This window comes from Mytilus edulis, chromosome 2, assembly GCF_963676685.1.
Source record: "Mytilus edulis chromosome 2, xbMytEdul2.2, whole genome shotgun sequence".
Taxonomy (NCBI): domain Eukaryota; kingdom Metazoa; phylum Mollusca; class Bivalvia; order Mytilida; family Mytilidae; genus Mytilus; species Mytilus edulis.
Genome location: NC_092345.1, coordinates 100,288,113 through 100,308,896, shown reverse-complemented (window position 1 = coordinate 100,308,896; position 20,784 = coordinate 100,288,113). Strand labels below are relative to the sequence as shown.

Sequence of the window (20,784 nt, the reverse complement as noted above, 5' to 3'; positions counted from 1 at the left end):
TCCTGACTTGAGGACAATAAAGAAACAAACATCTTGTTTATTGTTGAATTCTGTATATATTTACCATTAGAAGTTTTTTTGTTTTTAGTGTCCTTTGGTTTGATGTGTCATTGATGAATACCTCACGTCTCCTTCTGTTCAAACATATTTCTATTTATTAGATATTATTTCAATTTTCAAACAATTTGTACTTTTCAATGCATTAAATATCTGTAACGTGATGGTACCCAAATTGCACCTATTTTGACAGTTTTTTTAACTACGTTTTTTTATGATCAAGACAACAATTTCCATTTAGTGTTTATTTTGTAGCCCTATCCTTCTTTATTATATAGGTACACCAATTTGATTTTCAATCCATATGGAATCATAGAAAAATTGGTCTGAACTAACCTCCAAACCATCAATGATTCTGTAATGAGGAGTACCCAAATTGCATCCATGCTTAAATTCGCATCGTCAAAAGTCAAGTAACAGAGCTTTTGTTTAATTTTTTCAAATATTTTGAACAATTGGATATTTGTCCATGCTTACTCTTCATTATTTAAGAAATGAATACTTGTAACATAATGTACTTGCTAATTTTTAAAAAGATGACTTTTTGATGACGTCGCATCGCGACGTTATGGTACATTTTGCTTTTTCAGTAAACACTTCATCTGTTGATAAATACTGTGAACGTTATGCGTATGTATATCTAAATATTTTAACCTATGTTGAAAGATGTGCATAGTATCAAATCATAAAAAAACACAAATTGTTTTGTCTCTAGGAAATCTTGTAAGATTCCCGCTGCTATTTTTGCTAAATAGGTGATATTTGGGTACTAGGTGCAATCTGGGTACCGTTACGTTATATATATACATATAATTTGGTAAAATGTTAAAGTTTTAATTTATGAAAATAAAAATTAAGTGTATAACAGAATAAATATTTTACATACCAATATACATAAAATGATTCCTTTAATCAAATAGTGTTAAACAAATATGACTTCTAACCTGGTATTGTGCCACATCACCACTAAGTCCTGTTTGAGATAGGCCCACACTTATCTTCTATAGGCATACCACTAATGTCGAGGTGACGTTTAAGATTACTATAGCCAGGTGAGATAACGAACTGTTTACCTGGTCTGATTGAATTCTACCTGTAATTTATTAATTGATAATGATTGTAACTGATTTTTTCCCCCTAATATCTGATAAGAAGTGTAAGGAAATACAACAAGGATATGAAGTATATATAAATAATATTGATTCTTTTACAAGTCTTTTTCATGTCTCACAGAACCAAAAAAGATAAAACATGTATATATTTACTTTAATATTAGAAATAGGACAGCACATACAACATCATATTCCTACTTTTGACATTTTGGTATTTTTTTACCCTTGTTAACAATCAGTATATTACCAAAACTTTATGTAAGACTGTGTACACTAAAATCACTAACCTACTGCAATATATATTCTATTTAAAAAGTTCTAGGTTAAATGCAATCTATCGATGCACATGTTCTTTGTAGTTGGAATTTTCATACAAAATACCAGTACAGCATTAATCTATCTAAAATGTTATTTCAGAGATACAGAACAAAACTTAAACCTGAGCACTGGAGTGTGAGAATGGGGTCATGACCTCATTAACAAAATATATGTAAATGAATTTAAATTTACTGTAACAAATCATATACACAATGTATTCAACTTCCAATGCAATTATAAGTTACTGAGATATAGATAAAAAGGGTAAAAAAACACAGATATGTATTTCTTTTTAAAATTTTATAATAAAATGCAAATGTTGAAAATTAAAATGGTAATATTTAAACATGTAAACTATTCAAGTATTCAATCGATGAACCATGACTGAAGGTGTAGGACCAAATAACCTGGAAATGAGAAATGCCAATGCTTATAAAAGTGCATACCAAATACCATTGACTTATTATAAGGTATTCTTTCAAATTAACCTTAAGGAGGCTCGCGGGTATAAGATTTTCAGAAAAAAATTAAACTTTTATTTTTCATTACAAATTTTATTAATTACCTTCAGTAGTTGTTACTTTATCATATGGTACAAAAATCATTCCAAAAAATCATTCCGTGTTAGCCCCAGGTGACTTTTAAAATGTAGATATCATTGAAAAAGCTCCAAATTATCTCCCTTTGGTGCAAAAATGCCATTTTTTGGCATTAAAATTGAAATATCTTTTTTAACTCATCGGTGACCTATATTTTTTATTGTTGTTTTTGAATAAGCTGTACATTAACTAAATAATTGTAAAATTTAAGCGATTTCTGTAATTTAGTTCTTTTTTTATTTCGATATTAACGCTATTTCTCCTATTAGTTCAACAATAAAAAAGGACATTAACAAAAATGTATGCTTTTTTAGAAGGCAGATCGTGAGCGTAAATGAACGGTGACCCCATTTTTTTATTTCATTTTTCTATTAGGTATAAAATCAAGTTTATTTATAGAAAAATATAGCGAAATCCTATATTAAATTAAAAAAATGATTTAGACCCGCGAGCCCCCTTAACACAAACTTTAAATAGTAAAATATTCAAAAAGTTTTTAAAATGGACCAAGAACATAGGGCAGTCAAATAATTATACACATGCACACCAAATATCATTGACCTACCGCTAATGGCTTTCCTTAAAATGACCTTGGATGGGAAGTTGTCTCATTGGCACTTGCTTGCTAGCTGAACTGTGAAGTTATTATTAATATAGGTATACTACTCTCCTTTTGGAGTAGTCTAGTCCAAACAGACAGATAGGTTGGGTATCTGTTGGACTAGTCTACTCTTAAAACAGAGGGAAGTTTACCTAACCTAATAATGACTTCACAGTTCAGCTATCAAGCAAGCTAACCAAAGATATTACCTTTATATATTATCAACACACTCAATGCATAATGCTGTAAAAGTATATAGACTTCAGAGACGGATTTAGGGGGGGGGGGGGCAGCACCCCCCTTTTTGGGAAAAAAAATTGGTTGCTTATATAGGGAATCACTGAAGCGTGACTGAAGCGGGCCCCTCTTAGGTCAGTCAGTGGGCCCCCGCTTATGACAATGTCTGGATCCGCCACTGGACTTACTAAAGAAAGGGCCCGTAATATCTGTATATCTTCACTTTTCCTTGAATGATCCGGAGAGAAAGTGCTGCCCTTTTAAAAATATACTCTTAGGAACATTTATTTACCAGCAGAACAATATTAAATTTATCCTCTTTTGACCTTGGATAAACTAGACAGATCCACACACAGACTGTTTTCATTTCCCATGGAAAAATATTCAATGATTAATTTGCCTTCACAAATCTAAACACGACATCTTTATCAACAAAGAATGCATGGTGTCTTTAATAAATAGTTTCATTAGAATTGTTTTCATTTAAATATGTGCTAACTGACTTTACATCTCCTTAGCACTATACATACATTCTTCATTATTTATTAATTCAGGTTTATTCTAGAAAATCTACCACTTTAAGTCATATAGAATACGTCACACTATAAGACTTACAGACATTTTAGTTTTTGTTAATTACTGTTAGATGTGTACTGATTAGTACTTTAGTCTGGGCGAACATGATTTATTTATTAGTTGTGATTGGCTTTGAACTATCTTATAGTAACTATGAGAACTCTTAGATCTGTACTTTTGTCTTTATATTGTTTGGTGCTAATCCCATAAATCGAGCCATTTCCAATTGTTATTTTACACTTATGCTCTTATTTTGTCATGTTACATGACTGTTCCGAAATAATAGGAATGATTGCTTGGTCACATACATGTTTAACTCTGCTGAATTCTATATAAGCCTAGTTTCAAAATATCATTTAATTGTTGTTGATGGTTGCTGTCTGTCATATTTTTTTTGTTTTTGTTGGTCCTTGGTTTTTTCATTTGAATTGTTTTACATTTTGTCATGTTGGTGCCTTTATCTCTCTTTAAATAAAGAATTATTATCATTTATAGCTGACTATATGGTATGGGTTTTGCTCATTGTTGAAGTTGTATGGTGATCCTTAGTTACTCCCCTTTATTTGGTCTCTGGTGGATTGTTGTCACATTGGCAATCATATCACATCTCCTTATTTTATGGCAATCATACCACATCTCCTTATTTTATAGCAATCATACCACATCTCCTTATTTTATAGCAATCATATCACAACTCCTTATTTTATGGCAATCATACCACATCTCCTTATTTTATAGCAATCATACCACATCTCCTTATTTTATAGCAATCATATCACATCTCCTTATTTTATGGCAATCATATCACAACTCCCTATTTTATGGCAATCATACCACATCTCCTTATTTTAAAGCAATCATACCACATCTCCTTATTTTATGGCAATCATACCACATCTCCTTATTTTAGGGCAATCATATCACATCTCCTTATTTTATAGCAATCATATCACAACTCCTTATTTTATGGCAATCATATCACATCTCCTTATTTTATAGCAATCATATCACAACTCCTTATTTTATGGCAATCATACCACATCTCCTTATTTTAAAGCAATCATACCACATCTCCTTATTTTATGGCAATCATACCACATCTCCTTATTTTATGGCAATCATACCACATCTCCTTATTTTAAAGCAATCATACCACATCTCCTTATTTTATGGCAATCATACCACATCTCCTTATTTTATGGCAATCATATCACAACTCCTTATTTTATACCAATGGGATAATTAATATTAATGTGATAATGGCATAACAAATTTAAAAAATAATTTATTTTTTTACCAGCATTAATATTTATGAATATCTGTTCAATTTTTTCAACAGGAAACTGTAGTTTATAAAGTTTTACATAATTTTTAAACACTTACCTTTCAATAACAATGTTAAGATAAATGCATGGTTTGTACCTACACGGGTACATAGTTACATTTCTCATTTACATTCTTTGTCGTTTCAAAGATATATATTGTTTTTGAAATTCACAGATGTTTACTTGAAATTTTGACATAAAGTTTCTGTTATCAACTTGTAAGACAATAAACGTTTAAATCATTTGCTGTTGTATTTAAATAGATTTTTCCCCCAGATAAAGCGTGTGACCTCCTTTGGTACTTGGTATGATATTGCTTTCCCTTATTTTGTGAGCTTGATCTGAAGCAGTCATTTGTGTCATAGAGTACCGGTAGGATCTTTTTTTTATCAAATAATATATTTTTCAAAAAATTAATTTTTACTAGTTGTAGTACTGAATATTCTCTTGTGGAAAATCTCCCATTACCTCCAAATGCTAACTTTGAGTTCAAATGCATTATGCCTATCATATTCCTATATACTGATCCTGATATGTTTAACACTTATATAGACAAACTTACGGTTAATCCTGGTCTTACTAACAGTTCCAGGAACAAAATTGTGACATATCTTTCCCTAAATACTGCTAATATCTGAAAAGAGACAGTTAATAACATGATAATAAATTCTACATGTAGGTTTGATATAACCATTTCAATAAAATATTTCTTTAAGCTTATGAAGACATCCTATAGCCTGCCTACCCTCTTTTATATTAACAATAAAATACTATCCCCAATTGGAAATGCACTCATAAAATCAGATACAAATAGCCTAAATGATATCCTTAGAAGAACTTGGTTGCAGAAAAGACATGCAAAAGGAAGATTCTGCTATTTTCATTTACGGTGTGATCACCCTGAGGTAAAATTACTCTACTAGTATTTCTGATCTACTCAATATACACTCACATACAGGCATATGAGATATGAATTCAGTTCTACTTGTCAAATCAATTTTAGAATAAAGTATATAGTGACCTAGCGCTATTAAGCTGTTTTAATTTGAGCTTTGATACGTAAAAAACCTTTGCTTCTATCCTGGGCAGTTAACTTCCACAACAAAATACACATATAAATAATCATATTATTCCATAGAGCTCTGCCGACGACATTCAATTCACTATTTTTTTCTGATCTAGTTCTAAAAATGATATCATCATTCCCATATGGTTTTTGACATAATATTGTCTTAATTTAAGTTGACCATGAATGATATGGGTAGAATAAAACCACACGAACATAATAATCTTCATCTTATATTCCTAATTTAAGTTTTTCATGACATAAACAATTTACTCTATTACTGTGTTTGGCTGTATTTCAATAATAAACTAGGGAATTGGATATAGTGGTTTATTTGGTTCCCAATTCACAACCATAATCATTCCTAAATGATTACAAAGCAATATTTTACTGAAATTATCACTTTGATGTGATGACACTAATATAATAAAGCTATCTCTTACAGGATTCAAGTCTTTATTTAAATAAGAAATTCCCATAATTCTGATATTGATCGCTTTTGTTCTTTTCTGCCATAGAAGATATTTATTTCTTGGCCTCATATTACAATGTCAGTCTTTGATACAACTATAGCAATAGGCTTTTGATCTATTACAGTTTTTGTCTTCCTCCCAATTTCATCAAGTAAATATTACATCTATTGTAACAGAGTAGACTAGTAGGACGTGGATGGATTTTTGTCAATATTCGTGCACTTATCATTATAGACAAAATGAGATGGTAAAAGCTGGATTAAAACAAGTCTTATGTAACTAGCTGTAATCTGATACCTACTTTAACCATCTTAATCATTGGTAAATCTTCAAACATAATTCCAAAAGGACTAACAATTCTATTACATAAATCACATTTGAATGCAGTTCATTCATTGAAAGATTATTTTAATTCTCTATTAAAAGTTGGGTTTTTTTTTTTATTTGTGCCTGAAATACTCCAAATTCAAAAATTTTTGCGAAGATTTCATTATTTCAAAAAATTGATAGGGTTATAATCGCAATGATTTAGACTCGCATTATGAACTTTTAATATGAATTAATGATTTTTCTAAATATTGCAAAAATTAAAATCGCATTTCAGTTTAAAATGACTAAATTGCAATAATAACTGCACACATTGATTACTGAATTTACAGTAAAACACATGTATGGCAAAGTGATAGTAACAGCTCATCCAGATGAGCTAGAAAGGGACAATAAGACTGTCACTATTTTGTATTGTATCCATGTAAGAATATTAGATGCTGTCAGTGAGACAGTGACCCACCAACATTGTTCCAATACTGTCACTATTTTATATCGAATCCATGAAAGAATAATAGAAGATGTAGGTATATGTCAGGGAGACAGCAACCCAAACATACAAATAAGCAAAGGCTATTTAGAAATCAATATACAGTTTTTATTAGTCAGTATATGAAAATAAGGAGATGTGGCATGATTGCAATGAGACAACTACATGTATCCACCTGAGCCAAAATGATGTGGATGCAATGGACTCAATGAAGTCAACCTACAGCCCTCAGCAATGAGAAAAAAACAATAAATTATAGTTAGCTGTAAAAAGCCCAAACATGACAATATGTGAAACAGTTCACACGAGAAATTAAATGAAAAACAAAGATGGAAGCCCAGAACAAATCTTTGCTTAAGAAATCAGTTAATAACTGTCAGACTATAGGTTTGGAAATTACACTGGAAAAAATAAATGAGTGAGATGTCTAATTTTGTATATTTATAATGCTAGGTTGCTGTCTCACTGACATTTATATTACATCTCCTTTCATTCATAGATTTTCTTCATTAAGACCAAGCATGTTTTTCATTAAGACCAAGCATGTTTTTCATTCCAATCAATAGACAACTTGATTTTTATTTAACAAATCAGACAATTTATTTCACTCTATCTTGCTTTGGACATTTTGTTTATACTGCCATTAATTTAATCCTTAATAAAAGTGAAATGATTTATTGAAGTTCTGATCAGACTTGTAGACTACACTTCTATTGTTTAAGTCACAACTTTACCCAATAGATTTCCTATAAATCTTATAATTTGTCCAGAAACTGATGAAATATCATTTGATATACCAGTATTATGGTACTTTAAGTTTGGTGTTATTAAAATGAGTGGCATATTTATTACTAAATATAGGAAATACAGCATTTATAAGATTAAAGTTTCTTGAAGAAGCAAAAGCCACATGAAATTGATTAATTTATTTAACCTTACAAAAAGATTAAATACTTTTTTCTAAACTGTTGTTTGAATAACAGGATATGTTAAGGCATACATCAAAGAGACAGCAAACTCAAAGACATAAACAGGAACTTGAAAAAACAGGACGTGAATATGCAACATATGACATGATTAGATGCATGTTGGTAACAACTTTCAGGAGGATCATGATTTGTAGTTCCTGCAGAAAATGTTGCATGCATGTTCATTATGTGTACAATATATACATAGTCTGTAAACAGGAACTTAATAAGAAATAAATGTGAAAATGCATCAATCAATATATCATATTTACAGGAAGTCTGAAAAGTTTCGCTTTAGGCCAAATATGGCCTTGATTTTTGACTATATCATACAATTTCAAAATGGTCATAATTTAATGGATTTATTTCAAAAGCCTTACTTCTTTGTTACAATTAAGCTCTACATAAAGAGTTAATGTTTGGCTTCAATATCAGCACATTTTGAATAAGTTGTCAAAATACGATGATTTTTTATTTCAGACCTAAAAGCTAGAGGAACTCCTTTGGCCGCCACCTAGGATCCAAAATATTCCATATCCAAGAGTTGGCAATGATGATATTGAATCCCTAGACACAAACATTTTCTGGACCTTGGTTAGCGGCCAAAGTAAATTATGCAAAAAAAACTGTTAAAATAATAACCACAAATTAATTAACTAGGTGGACGTGCAGACTTCAACAATAAACAGGTATCTATATACTATGACATGTTCTAGATCTAAATTGAGAACGTCAAAACAAAAATATACTGTCAGAGGCCAGACACAATAAAAACTTCTTGATCACTATGTTTATTTGATAGTCCTCCTGTATCCTGAAAGGTTAAGCTATTATTTAGTTCTCTGCCATTATATGTTTTACCAATTACTTTTTGCGAAAGGCTTCTCAATTACTTGTCGTGACAATCAGCTGGATCTCCTTACAGTCTATGTTATGTAGGGATTTAAGTAAATTAAATTTGTTAAGAAGAGAGAATATGCTCATTACAGAGGCTTTTACTGTCACGAACAGATCATATTAACTTATTTATTTGTAATTTAAAACCTATACATAGATGTTTAAAACAAAAGGCATAAACCGCACTAAAACTATAAATCAAATGACAATATTTAAGACAATTCAGTTAATATTTCTTTCTACTGAATATTTCTGTAAATTCTACATTTATATACAAAAAGACTTTAATCCTCTAATGTTGTCAAGTAAATCTGATTAAATTAATAGAAAGTTTCCTCGAATGGAAAATTGAATTTGTATTTTGTCACAGTGAACAAAGCAAATTAGATCAATTCCAAATGGCATTATCCTTTATACATATTAGGTCATATAAAACACATGTCTAGCTAGTCCTAGCTATAAATCTCTCTTCATCCTACGTTCCACAAAAAACCCTCATTCTTATCAAATTTTTAACTGGGGTTTTAGCGATTCAGGCTTCAATCTATTATGGGCATCCAATCTATTCACCATTTTTTTCTTCCCTGAAAGGCATACTTTAATTAATATAGAGTATGCAAATGATTTACAGGATAATTTCTGTAGCATTTAATTATATATTCTCATCTGAAATGTTGTCAAGATGGACCTCAAAGGAATGGCAACTTATGTTTAATGTGCATATAACTATTAAATAAAAAAATATAATTAAACTTCTATATATAGTTTCAACATTGGAATTTCAGTGGAGAGTAATAAAGCAAGATATACATGAACAAACATTTTTTCGCAGATCTAGAATGTTGAAAAAAAGTGATAAATTATTTGCTGATCAACCTGATCTAATCTAACATCTATAAATATAACCTTAAGCTAAACTCAAAGTTGGCATAGTTTTAAAGTGTGTTAAAAATTATGTAAATAAAGCTGTTATTAAAATTAAATTTGTTTCATCCACACAAATGACATTTCACAATCCCTAAGATTGAAAACTGGTCTAGATGTCTTTAATTTTATTTTAAAATTCAGAAAGAGAACTTTTTAAACTGATAACTTTTAATTGATGGTTCAATGGAGGAGGACTGCTGTTCTGCATAAAAAACTGTAGGAAGATATTTATTGCTTCAAGGTTTTTAATTATATGTGAATTGAATCTATATCATTTTGTCATTTAAATTCTACATATTAATTTATGTTAATTGCATTAATGACTTAAAAAGAATGAAAGTACATGTATCTGTTTTTCAAATCAATCTACTGAAAATAAAAAAAAGTGATGATAAATCGTGACTACTGAATACTGGATTTTTCAGGTACCAAATACCAGTGTAATCAAGTGATACAAGTTCTAAAGGATAAGTTTATAGGTGTGACAATTTCTGTTTCCAGAAAACAAAACTAAAACTAAAATAGTCAAACTGAATTAAATTGAGACTGACCTGATGATCTGACCTGATGACTGACTTTATATAACTAAACAGAAGTTTTGTCTATTGAAAGATGTTAAGATTATGTGACAAATGTCCTAAGGATTACATGTCCCTGTAGATCGTTCTAGATAGTTCTGATAGAGATATCAAACCAATGTCTCCCTTAAAGCTATACATATATATTAGGTATATGCAGTCATACCTTTTTAATTTTAATTTCCAGATTATCACATTAGTCCATACACTTTATATATCAATTCCTTTTAAAGTTTTGAAAATGAACTGTTTCAACAGTAACTTAACATACCCCTTTCCAAATTTGGCAGTAAAATGCTTCTTCCAAATTTCCAAGATTTAAAACAAACAAAACATCCCTTAATAGAGTTTACAAAAATCTGCAAAAAGACAGCTGACAAGAGTTATGTTTTGCCTCTATTGTATAATTTATATGGTGTAAGGCACATGTTAAAATTTGAATGACAACATACAACACTTTTAACATGTAAACTATGAAAGTCAGTTTTTTAATATATAAACCACATGAATTGTAATTTTATTTTATCATAACCTTATAACTTCATCTATCTTGAAAGTGTTACTTAATTTTTATGATTTGTAAATTATACATGTACTCTATTATTTCACAAGTTTCATCCTGAAAAATTAAATAATTACAAAAAATAAGATGAAATTAAATGTGCCATTACTGAGGGGGCAAGGCCAAATAAAAATGTGCAAATTGTAATACAACAGCCTTCAATTCAAACATTCAAGGACTAACATCACTTTCCACTTAAAGATTTTTATTATATACTTCATGTGACACATTTTGTCAAATAAATATTTGGAATGCATTAATTAATGGTTGGAATTTAACTTACAATGCGTTGAGCGACACAGAATTGTCGGAAGACAGAAGTATATTGTTTATTGGGTCAGAATTTGTCCTTTAGTTGTTTTTTGTTTTCTTTTGATGTTTTAAAACATGTATAAAAAACATGAACAAAATAAACACTAAATTCACAGTCAAAAACGGATTCTTGTGTTTATATTTTTAAAAGAAAGAAAAACACTTCACAACAACTTAAATCTTTTTCTAAATGTGACAGTTATGTTTTTTTACATTCTGAAATTGTTCAAACTAGATGTACAATTTGTATAACCATTGAAAATCGGTAAAAAAAATCAAATCATTATACAATCTTAAATATTGGACTTAAAAAAAACAAAAAAACCATATCAATTCTGTGCCAATTATTAATGAAAAACTATTTAAAAAGTCTGTTAAACAATTTCTAGCTCTGTAAACAAGAATTTACATGCTGCATTAAGGACCATCATTCTCATCCAAGATTTCCTTGATTAAACTTGACAAGTTTGTTGTGACAACATAGAACCGTATCAACTGTCCCAAAAAATCACAGCTTCTAAAACATAATTATGTAATTATATTTATGTCAAATTGTCATTTTCACCTATGAGTTAAATTTTCAGCACTATTTCTAATATCTTTAACAGAAATCCAATTTTCATCATTCCTTAAATAATAGTAACATTGATAATCGTCATCTGTGTTTAAGTAAATCTCCTTTTTCCTTTAAGATAATGGTCTACTTGTAATTGATATTAACAGAATAATTTTCTTACCTTTTCTTACTTGGTCCAAGTTTTCCATTCCTGTTACACTTTGATTCCTCTGAAATAAAATAAGTAATTTTCAGCACTGTAATGGTCTAAAATGATTCCCCAAACTACAATAAAAGTATGTTACAATGTGAGCCGGAGCTTAAATCAATACCTAGACAAGCCTTCAATCTCATCTTCTAATTCAATATCTTTCGTGGTATTTTTTTCTTCTAAAGAAACAGTTAAATGTAATTGGTAGGAGAAATTGAAAGTTATACAAGAAAGTTAGAGAGAAGGATGATTGATTGTGTTTGCAATGTCACCTTAAACATTCTACGACTGTGTTTGTTTGTCGTAATGTTTGTCTACTTTTTTATTTTACAAGTTTTCATTTGTTTTTTATTGGTTCATTTGTTTATAACTATTTGTTTTCTATGTAAATATTAATGAAACATTACATTTCAGGGTATTCAGAAAATTGTTTTTTAACAATAAACAATATTACATAAATATGGTAAATCTTACCGTTGGGAATGTAATAGAATAAACCTGCGGGAATGTAACCAAGTTATCAATGTCTGAATGGCTAATTGTTTACAATACAATTTTCAATCATACCATAAAATGTATAAAATGATAATTTCCCTAGTTAGAAAATTTGTTTTGATGTTTCACCCTTCCATTAAAGTTTTATTTACAAGTTGCTTTAATACATTACCAGTAAGCAATTATTCAGTGAATTATTTTTGTCCATTAACATGCAGTTATCATACAGTTAACCTTAGCCCCTGAATCATATTGCTTCCCTTGTGTAGTTACAGACAAAATACAGATGTCAAACTACAAAGACTACAGCTATAGACCATCAGACAGGCTTTATTCAAATCGTTGGAGACTAAAACTTGTACATTTAACTATTAATTTCTAAAAGTATGCAGAAGAAATTTCTGGACTAATTTTGTATTTGGAATTGTATTTATAACCATAGTTTGTATTCACTTTATAAGTGTGAAATAATATCATAAAATGCTTACATGTGAATCACATGATTGGCATTCATATTTGCATTTGTACTTAATTTTTAATGGTTAACCATTTTAGACTCTGGCCAATTTAGAGCTTGAAATGTGTTTCAGTTTTTTGTCACGCAGTGCTGTCTTACTGATCACAAACCTTTTATTGATGATCTATTTATCTATGAAGAATATTAACAACATCCATATTTAAAGAAAAAAAAGGTGAATTGCTAAAACAAGGGATAGGAGGTCAAAGCTGGCAATAAAACCCACAAGAAGACCATATACCATGAAAAGGAAACACAAACTAAAGAAATTACAGTCAACAGAATTCTACCAGAAAAACCAAGATTGAGAAATATGAAATCCTCCAAAAGTTAAAAGGAACCAGGTGATCCTAAAGTACCAGTAGTTCCTGCTCAACTTCAGGCAAACCCCCTAATGTTGTTGATGGGTTGGGTAAATATCCAGTCATATATTATGTAAGTCACGTTCATTGATGTCACATTCTGGAAATGGACAAGAAGAAGTTGAACATTATCTGTGGTCCATTATGGCAAAGACATTCCAGTTAAAAAGAAATAATGATGATGACTGGTAAAACTTTTCAAGAGATAATAGTTACCTCTATTTTTCCGTTAATAAACCTTTGGTTTTATAACTATCCTATAATCAACAACCTTCAAGCAAGGAAACCACCATGATAGGAAACACAAGCCTTAGTCCCAAGCTCCAGTATGGTATCAACCAAGAGATATATGGTATACTCCATAGGCAGGTGCTGCAGGAATGCTGCTTCATAGAAAGATCACAAAGTGCAAAACTGAAATCCCTTTTTTTGTTGTTGCAAAATTTAGTTTATGACCACTCATACTGTCAATTTGTGAATGTAACTCATGATATGAAGAAAGCTAAACTGCATATGTAGTAACCTATAAGTTCAATGATATGATCAAATCCACAGTCACCAAACTCTGAACTATTCAGTGAAAGTACATGCCCATTAGAGCTGATTGTGAACTAAGAGGATACTTACTCACCATCTTCTTTTCATCTTTTAGAAGCCCCTGCATTTAGGAGGGGGTAGGAGGGGTCCTAATCCTGAAATCCAGGCTTAAAATCATGGAATCCTGAGGTCCCTAATTTAAAGAATTTTAAATACAGACATCCTGAAATTCGATAAAAAAGAATTCCTGGATTCAAAAAGGATCATTCCTGAAATCCCAAGCTTAAAAACACCCAATCCCGATAAAAGTCCTACCCCCCTCATTTAGCATGCCATATATAAACAAACTCTCAGGTTCTTTTTTGAGAAAAAGCCATTTTTTTTCCATCAGTTTAAAAGATTTTTTCATTTCCCCAATTGATATCTGATTAAAATACATTTCCTTTGTCCACTTTGCCTATAAGGTTTAAGTAACTACATGTATAACATCATCCATATAAATTCTTGCCTTAATCTGTTGAAGGTATGCATCAGTAGGACAACACCCGATGTCAGAAAGGTCTTTAAAACAGAAAGTAAAACAGAGCCCTCTCAGATCTTTTGAGGCTCCAAAGGTCTTTAAAATAGAAAGTAAAACAGAGCCCTGTCAGATCTTTAAAGGCAAAGTGTGAACACAGAATGTTTATTTAAATCAGATTATCAATATGAAATCTTCAAAACAACCAATATTAAAAGATACATCACTTTTTTATCATTGCAGTCAAATGAGAAAAATATTTTTTAAATCATCTCACAAAAAATATTAAATATCTCATTAAAATCAGCTGTTAGTTTTAGCTATGATATTCTCAACCTTAGAGAAGTGTAGCTTATCACAACATTGGATTTTGATAAGATTGAAAAAAATATCTATAAAAAATTACCACCTCTTCCAGACCATAATTTGAGGAAAAGGAAATTTGGCAGAATTCTGACTTGAAATTCACAAGTGCCAAACTGCTAACAAATGACAAAACAATCAATGTTGGTTTCCATTATGATGTTTTATAGTTAGCTTGGAAATCTATTCTCTCTAGTAAGTCGATGATTTTATTAGATTTCTACAGATTTATTACTTTTAAAATCACATTCATTATTTGAACAATCAGACTTGTAATTGCTTCCCTCAGTAAAACTAGCAACTAATATGTCTTCCCAAAGATATTACACAAAAATCAAATTTCAAATGACATATGACATTATAAAACGAAAATTAACTTTTCATTAGAACTTGTTTCTTTTAGAAGATGTCATTACTTTGTTGTATTAGATGAAATTCAAAGACAAGAGAGGATTATTATTACCTTGATGCTCATATAAATAAAAAGATATTAAACGTAAACTGCAATAAAAACAATAGCCGAAAGACACAGAAAATAAAAACAACAAAAAGATATATATATAACATGTATAATGAAACAACAGATATGATTAAAATAATTTATATAGTATTGATCATTCATTTTTTTGTGCATTGGTGAGATTATAATACTTTCCAGAAAGAAACTTTAAAATTTATTTAATGGGGGAAACTGAATAAATACTGTAATAAAACAAACAACACTGTCTGCAATAAAGGCTATCAGAAAGAATTTTGATCATTTGAATCTACAAATTTTATGTTTTAATTATTAGTTTGAAGATATCTATTGTGTAGAGAGATCAAATTTCTGGAGCACCCGATATAGATCTATAGTGAAATGTTAAGACATGTAGAATGGTGTGTCATCACAATTCTGGAGCACCCGATATAGATCTATAGTGAAATGTTAAGACATGTAGAATGGTGTGTCATCACAATTCTGGAGCACCTGATATCAATGGTCAAATGTAAAGAAACGTAGGAAGTGTGACATCACCATTCTGGAGCACCTGATATCAATGGTCAAATGTAAAGAAACGTAGGAAGTGTGACATCACCATTCTGGAGCACCTGATATCAATGGTCAAATGTAAAGAAACGTAGGAAGTGTGACATCACCATTCTGGAGCACCTGATATCAATGGTCAAATGTAAAGAAACGTAGGAAGTGTGACATCACCATTCTGGAGCACCTGATATCAATGGTCAAATGTAAAGAAACGTAGGAAGTGTGACATCACCATTCTGGAGCACCTGATATCAAAGGTCAAATGTAAAGAAACGTAGGGAGTGTAACATCACCATTCTGGAGCACCTGATATCAATGGTCAAATGTAAAGAAACGTAGGAAGTGTGACATCACCATTCTGGAGCACCTGATATCAATGGTCAAATGTAAAGAAACGTAGGAAGTGTGACATCACCATTCTGGAGCACCTGATATCAATGGTCAAATGTAAAGAAACGTAGGAAGTGTGACATCACCATTCTGGAGCACCTGATTTCAATGGTCAAATGTAAAGAAACGTAGGAAGTGTGACATCACCATTCTGGAGAACCTGATGTCTATGTTGAAATGTTAAGACATGTAGAGAAGTGTGGCATCACCATTCTAAAGCACTTGATATCTATTTTGAAATGTAAAGGCATGTAGAGAGGTGTGGCATCACCATTCTGGAGCAATTGATATCTATGTTGAAATGTAAAGACACATAGAGAGAAGTGTGTCATCTCCATTCCGGAGAATCTAATATCTATGATGAAATATATAGACATGTAGCTAGGTGTGTCACCATCATTCTGGAGAACCTATATCTAGAATGAAATATATAGACATGTAGAAAAGTGTGTCATCACCATTCTGGAGCACTTGATATCTATGCTGAAATGTAAAGACATGTAGAGAAGTGTGACATCACCATTCTGGAGCACTTGATATCTATGTTGAAATGTAAAGACATGTAGGAAGTGTGACATCACCATTCTGGAGAACCTAATATCTATGATGAAATATATAGACATGTCAATAGGTGTGTCATCACCATTCTGTAACGCCTGGTTTTTATAGTGAAATTTAAAGACATGTAGATAGGTGTAACATCATCATTCTGTAGTACCTGATATCTATGGTAAAATGTAAAGAGACATAGAGAGAAGTGTGTCATCACCATTCTAGAGCACTTGATATCTATGTTGAAATGTAAATACATGTAGAGGAGTGTGGCATCACCATTCTGGAGAACCTAATATCTCTGATGAAATATATAGACATGTCGATAGGTGTGTCATCACTATTCTGTAACGCCTGGTATTTATAGTGAAATGTAAAGACATGTAGATAGTTGTGTCATCACCATTCTGTAGTACCTGATATCTTTGGTGAAATGTAGACATGTAGAGCAGTGTGTCATCAACATTCTGGAGAACCTGATATCTATGGTGAAATGTAGACATGTAGAGAGGTGTGGCATCACCATTCTGTAGCACCTGATATCTTTGGTGTAATTTAAAGACATGTATAGAGGTGTGTAATCACTATTATAGAGCACCTGATATCAATGGTGAAATGTAATGAAATATAGAGAGCTCTGTCATCACCATTCTTGAGCATTCGATATCTATGGTGAAATGTAAAGACATGTATAGATTTGTGTCATCACTATTCTGTAACACCTGATATCTATGGTGAAATGTAAAGACATGTATAGAGGTGTGTAATCACTATTATAGGGCACCTGATATCAATGGTGAAATGTAATATAATTAAGAGAGCTCTGTCATCACCATTCTTGAGCACCTGATATCTATGGTGAAATGTAAAGACAAGAAGAATGGTGTGTCTACACATTTCTGGAGCTCCTGATATCAATGGTGAATTGCAAAGACATGTAGAGAGGTGTGTCATCACCATTCTGTAACAACTAATATCTATGTTTAAATGTAAAGACATGTAGAGAGGTGTGTCATCACCATTCTGTAACAACTGATATCTATGTTTAAATGTAAAGACATGTAGAGAGGTGTGTCATCACCATTCTGTAACAATTGATATCTTTGGTGTAATTTGAAGACAGAAAGAGAGGTGTGTCATCCCCATTTTGAAGCACCTTATATCTATGGTGAAATGTAAACACATGAAGAGAGGTGTTGCATCACCATTCTGGGGCACCTGAATTCTATGGTGAAATGTAAAGACTTGTAGAGAGATGTATCATCACCATTCTGTAACAATTGATTTCTATGGTGAAATGTAAAGACATGTAGAGAGGTGTGTCATCACCATTCTGTAACAACTGATATCTATGTTGAAATGTACAGACATGTAGAGAGGTGTGGCATCACCATTCTGGAGCACTTGATAGCTATGTTGAAATGTAAAGACATGTAGGAAGTGTGACATCACCATTCTGGAGAACCTAATATCTATGTTGAAATGTAAAGACATGTAGAGGAGTGTGGCATCACCATTCTTGAGCACTTGATATCTATGTTGAAATGTAAAGACATATAGAGAGGTGTGTCATCTCCTTTTTGGGCCACTTTATATCTATGGTGAAATGTAAAGACATGAAGACAGGTGTGTCATCACAATTCTAGAGCACCTGATTTCTATGGTGAAATGTAAAGACATGTAGAGAGGTGTGTCATCACCATTCTGTAACAATTGATATTTATGGTGAAATGTAAAGACATGTAGAGAGGTGTGTCATCACCATTCTGTAACAACTGATATCTATGTTGAAATGTAGACATGTACAGATGTGTCATCACCATTCTGGAGCACCTGATTTCTATTGTGAATTGTAAAGGCATGTAGAGAGGTGTGTCATCACCATTCTGTAGAACCTGATATCTTAGGAGTAATTTGAAGAAATATAGAGAGGTGTGTCATCTCCATTTTGGAGCACCTTATATCTATGGTGAAATGTAATGACATGTAGAGAGGTGTGGCATCACCATTCTGGAGCACTTGATATCTATGTTGAAATGTAAAGACATAAAGAGAGGTGTGTCATCACCATTCTGGAGCGACTGATATCTTTGGTGAAATATAAAGACATGTAGAGAAGTTTGTCATTACCATTCTGTAGCAACTGATATCTATGGTGGAATGTAAAGACATGTAGAGAGGTGTGTCATCACCATTCTGGAGTACCTAATATCTAAAGTGAAATGTAAAGACATGTAGAGAAGCGTGTCATCTTAATTCAGCTCACTAACTGGTATCTATGGTGAAATTTAAAGACATGTAGAGGGGTGTGTTATCACCATTCTGTAGCACCTGATGTGAAGGGTGAATTTAAGTCAAATATGTTTTGTTTTAGCTGATTATGTGGATTGTTGCTCATTGTTGAAAGCCTTTATGACATGTAGAAGGCTATGTAATCACAAATCTGCAGCATTCTAAATGATTGTATAGGAATTTTTGAAAAGTATCTCTTGAAAATGAAATTATCATTGTTTAAATTACTTTCATTTATATAATTGTTTTACCTTAGTTTCAATTTAATCCTATGATACCAAAAAACTCCTGAACTGGACAGTTTCTCTATTCCAATCAACTATCAAATCAAATATGGTTAATACCTCACACAAACTTAATACACAACACTTCATGTGTCACTTGTAGATTTTTTTGTAGAAATAATACCTAAATGTTTTCTATTATGCAGAAAATACTTAAATTGTCAAAGTTCTGGTAAGTTTATGACCATAAAAGTTAAATTCTACGTACAAGTAATGTAGAAGTAATGTAGCACTTAGTATCCATCTATATATAAATGTGAGTGAAATATTTCTCTATTTTTTCAGTATTCATAACATCCAGATATATCTAATAACCATTGTTAAATATATTTATGATCAGTGAATGGGACAATACAAAGTCTCTAGATTCCAATAAAATTATTCTTCGCATGACCACTTCCTCTAGAGTAAAGACCACATGTTTGACATTGAATAACATTATAAACTATATGTACTCTTGTACTCTGGAGAAATAAATCTGTACTTATAGTCCAGATAACACATTTTTTTCTATGGCCTATCTCTTTAAAATATATTCAAACAATAAAGATTTGAAGTTTTTGTTGAACACATGAACTTAATTTTTTTAAGCATGTATTCCACAACATTTTCTTCCAAATGGTGTTTCTTTTTTTAACTATAAGCTTATTTAACTATTTAAATGCTTCATTTAAAAATAATAGTTTACATTACTTTAAAAATATTGACATCTTTTAGGTTGGGTCCTTCACATTTGTGTAGGTAAATTCATAAACTAAGCAGCTTGAATCTTTTACCTGGTATCTCTTTGAGAAATTACAACCTATCTACAGAATCTAAATGGCAAGGGACCATTGGCTGTTATTTCTATTTATAAGACAAATGTATCATATTATTTCCTTAAGCAACACATTTCAATTTTTAAAAATTTTCTTCAATTACTTTTCCAATGTTATCAAGCTGCATTAAACAAAAACCCATCAGTTCATTAGTAAACAGCAGAATAAGAAGTAAACAATCAGATCAATGTATGTTTTCTACTACTATGTTACAAATCTTCATTTATTATTGTAGTTATGGTTTCTATCTTGCTTAGTTGATCATTGGTTTTTGGTGCTTATATGTGTCAGAACCCCAATTAAAAATAAGCTTTCTGTTCAAACAAATTTTTCAATTTTCACAGCTTTCTAAATATTTTACTTTTTTAAGTTTTAAGTTTAACTTCATAGAAACCAGGTATATCCTGAATTGTACAGTACATGTATCAGCTTTCT

General features: G+C 31.1%; 1 protein-coding gene across 5 annotated transcripts in view; it reads right to left on the bottom strand.

Annotated features, from left to right (window-relative positions):
• The window catches only part of LOC139513676 (polypeptide N-acetylgalactosaminyltransferase 5-like), an 82,839-nt gene that overhangs the window by 48,011 nt on the left and 14,044 nt on the right, over positions 1-20,784 (bottom strand). For 2 of the 5 annotated variants that reach the window (XM_071302382.1, XM_071302377.1), the window contains exons 2-4: positions 12,163-12,211; positions 5,388-5,459; positions 1,002-1,150 (exon numbers count right to left, since the gene is read on the bottom strand). The gene's annotated coding sequence lies outside the window, so the exon portion shown is untranslated. Of the gene's footprint in view, positions 1-943; positions 1,151-5,387; positions 5,460-12,162; positions 12,212-20,784 lie in introns of those variants that run through there. The other 3 variants (XM_071302383.1, XM_071302384.1, XM_071302378.1) reach the window with 2 other exon arrangements.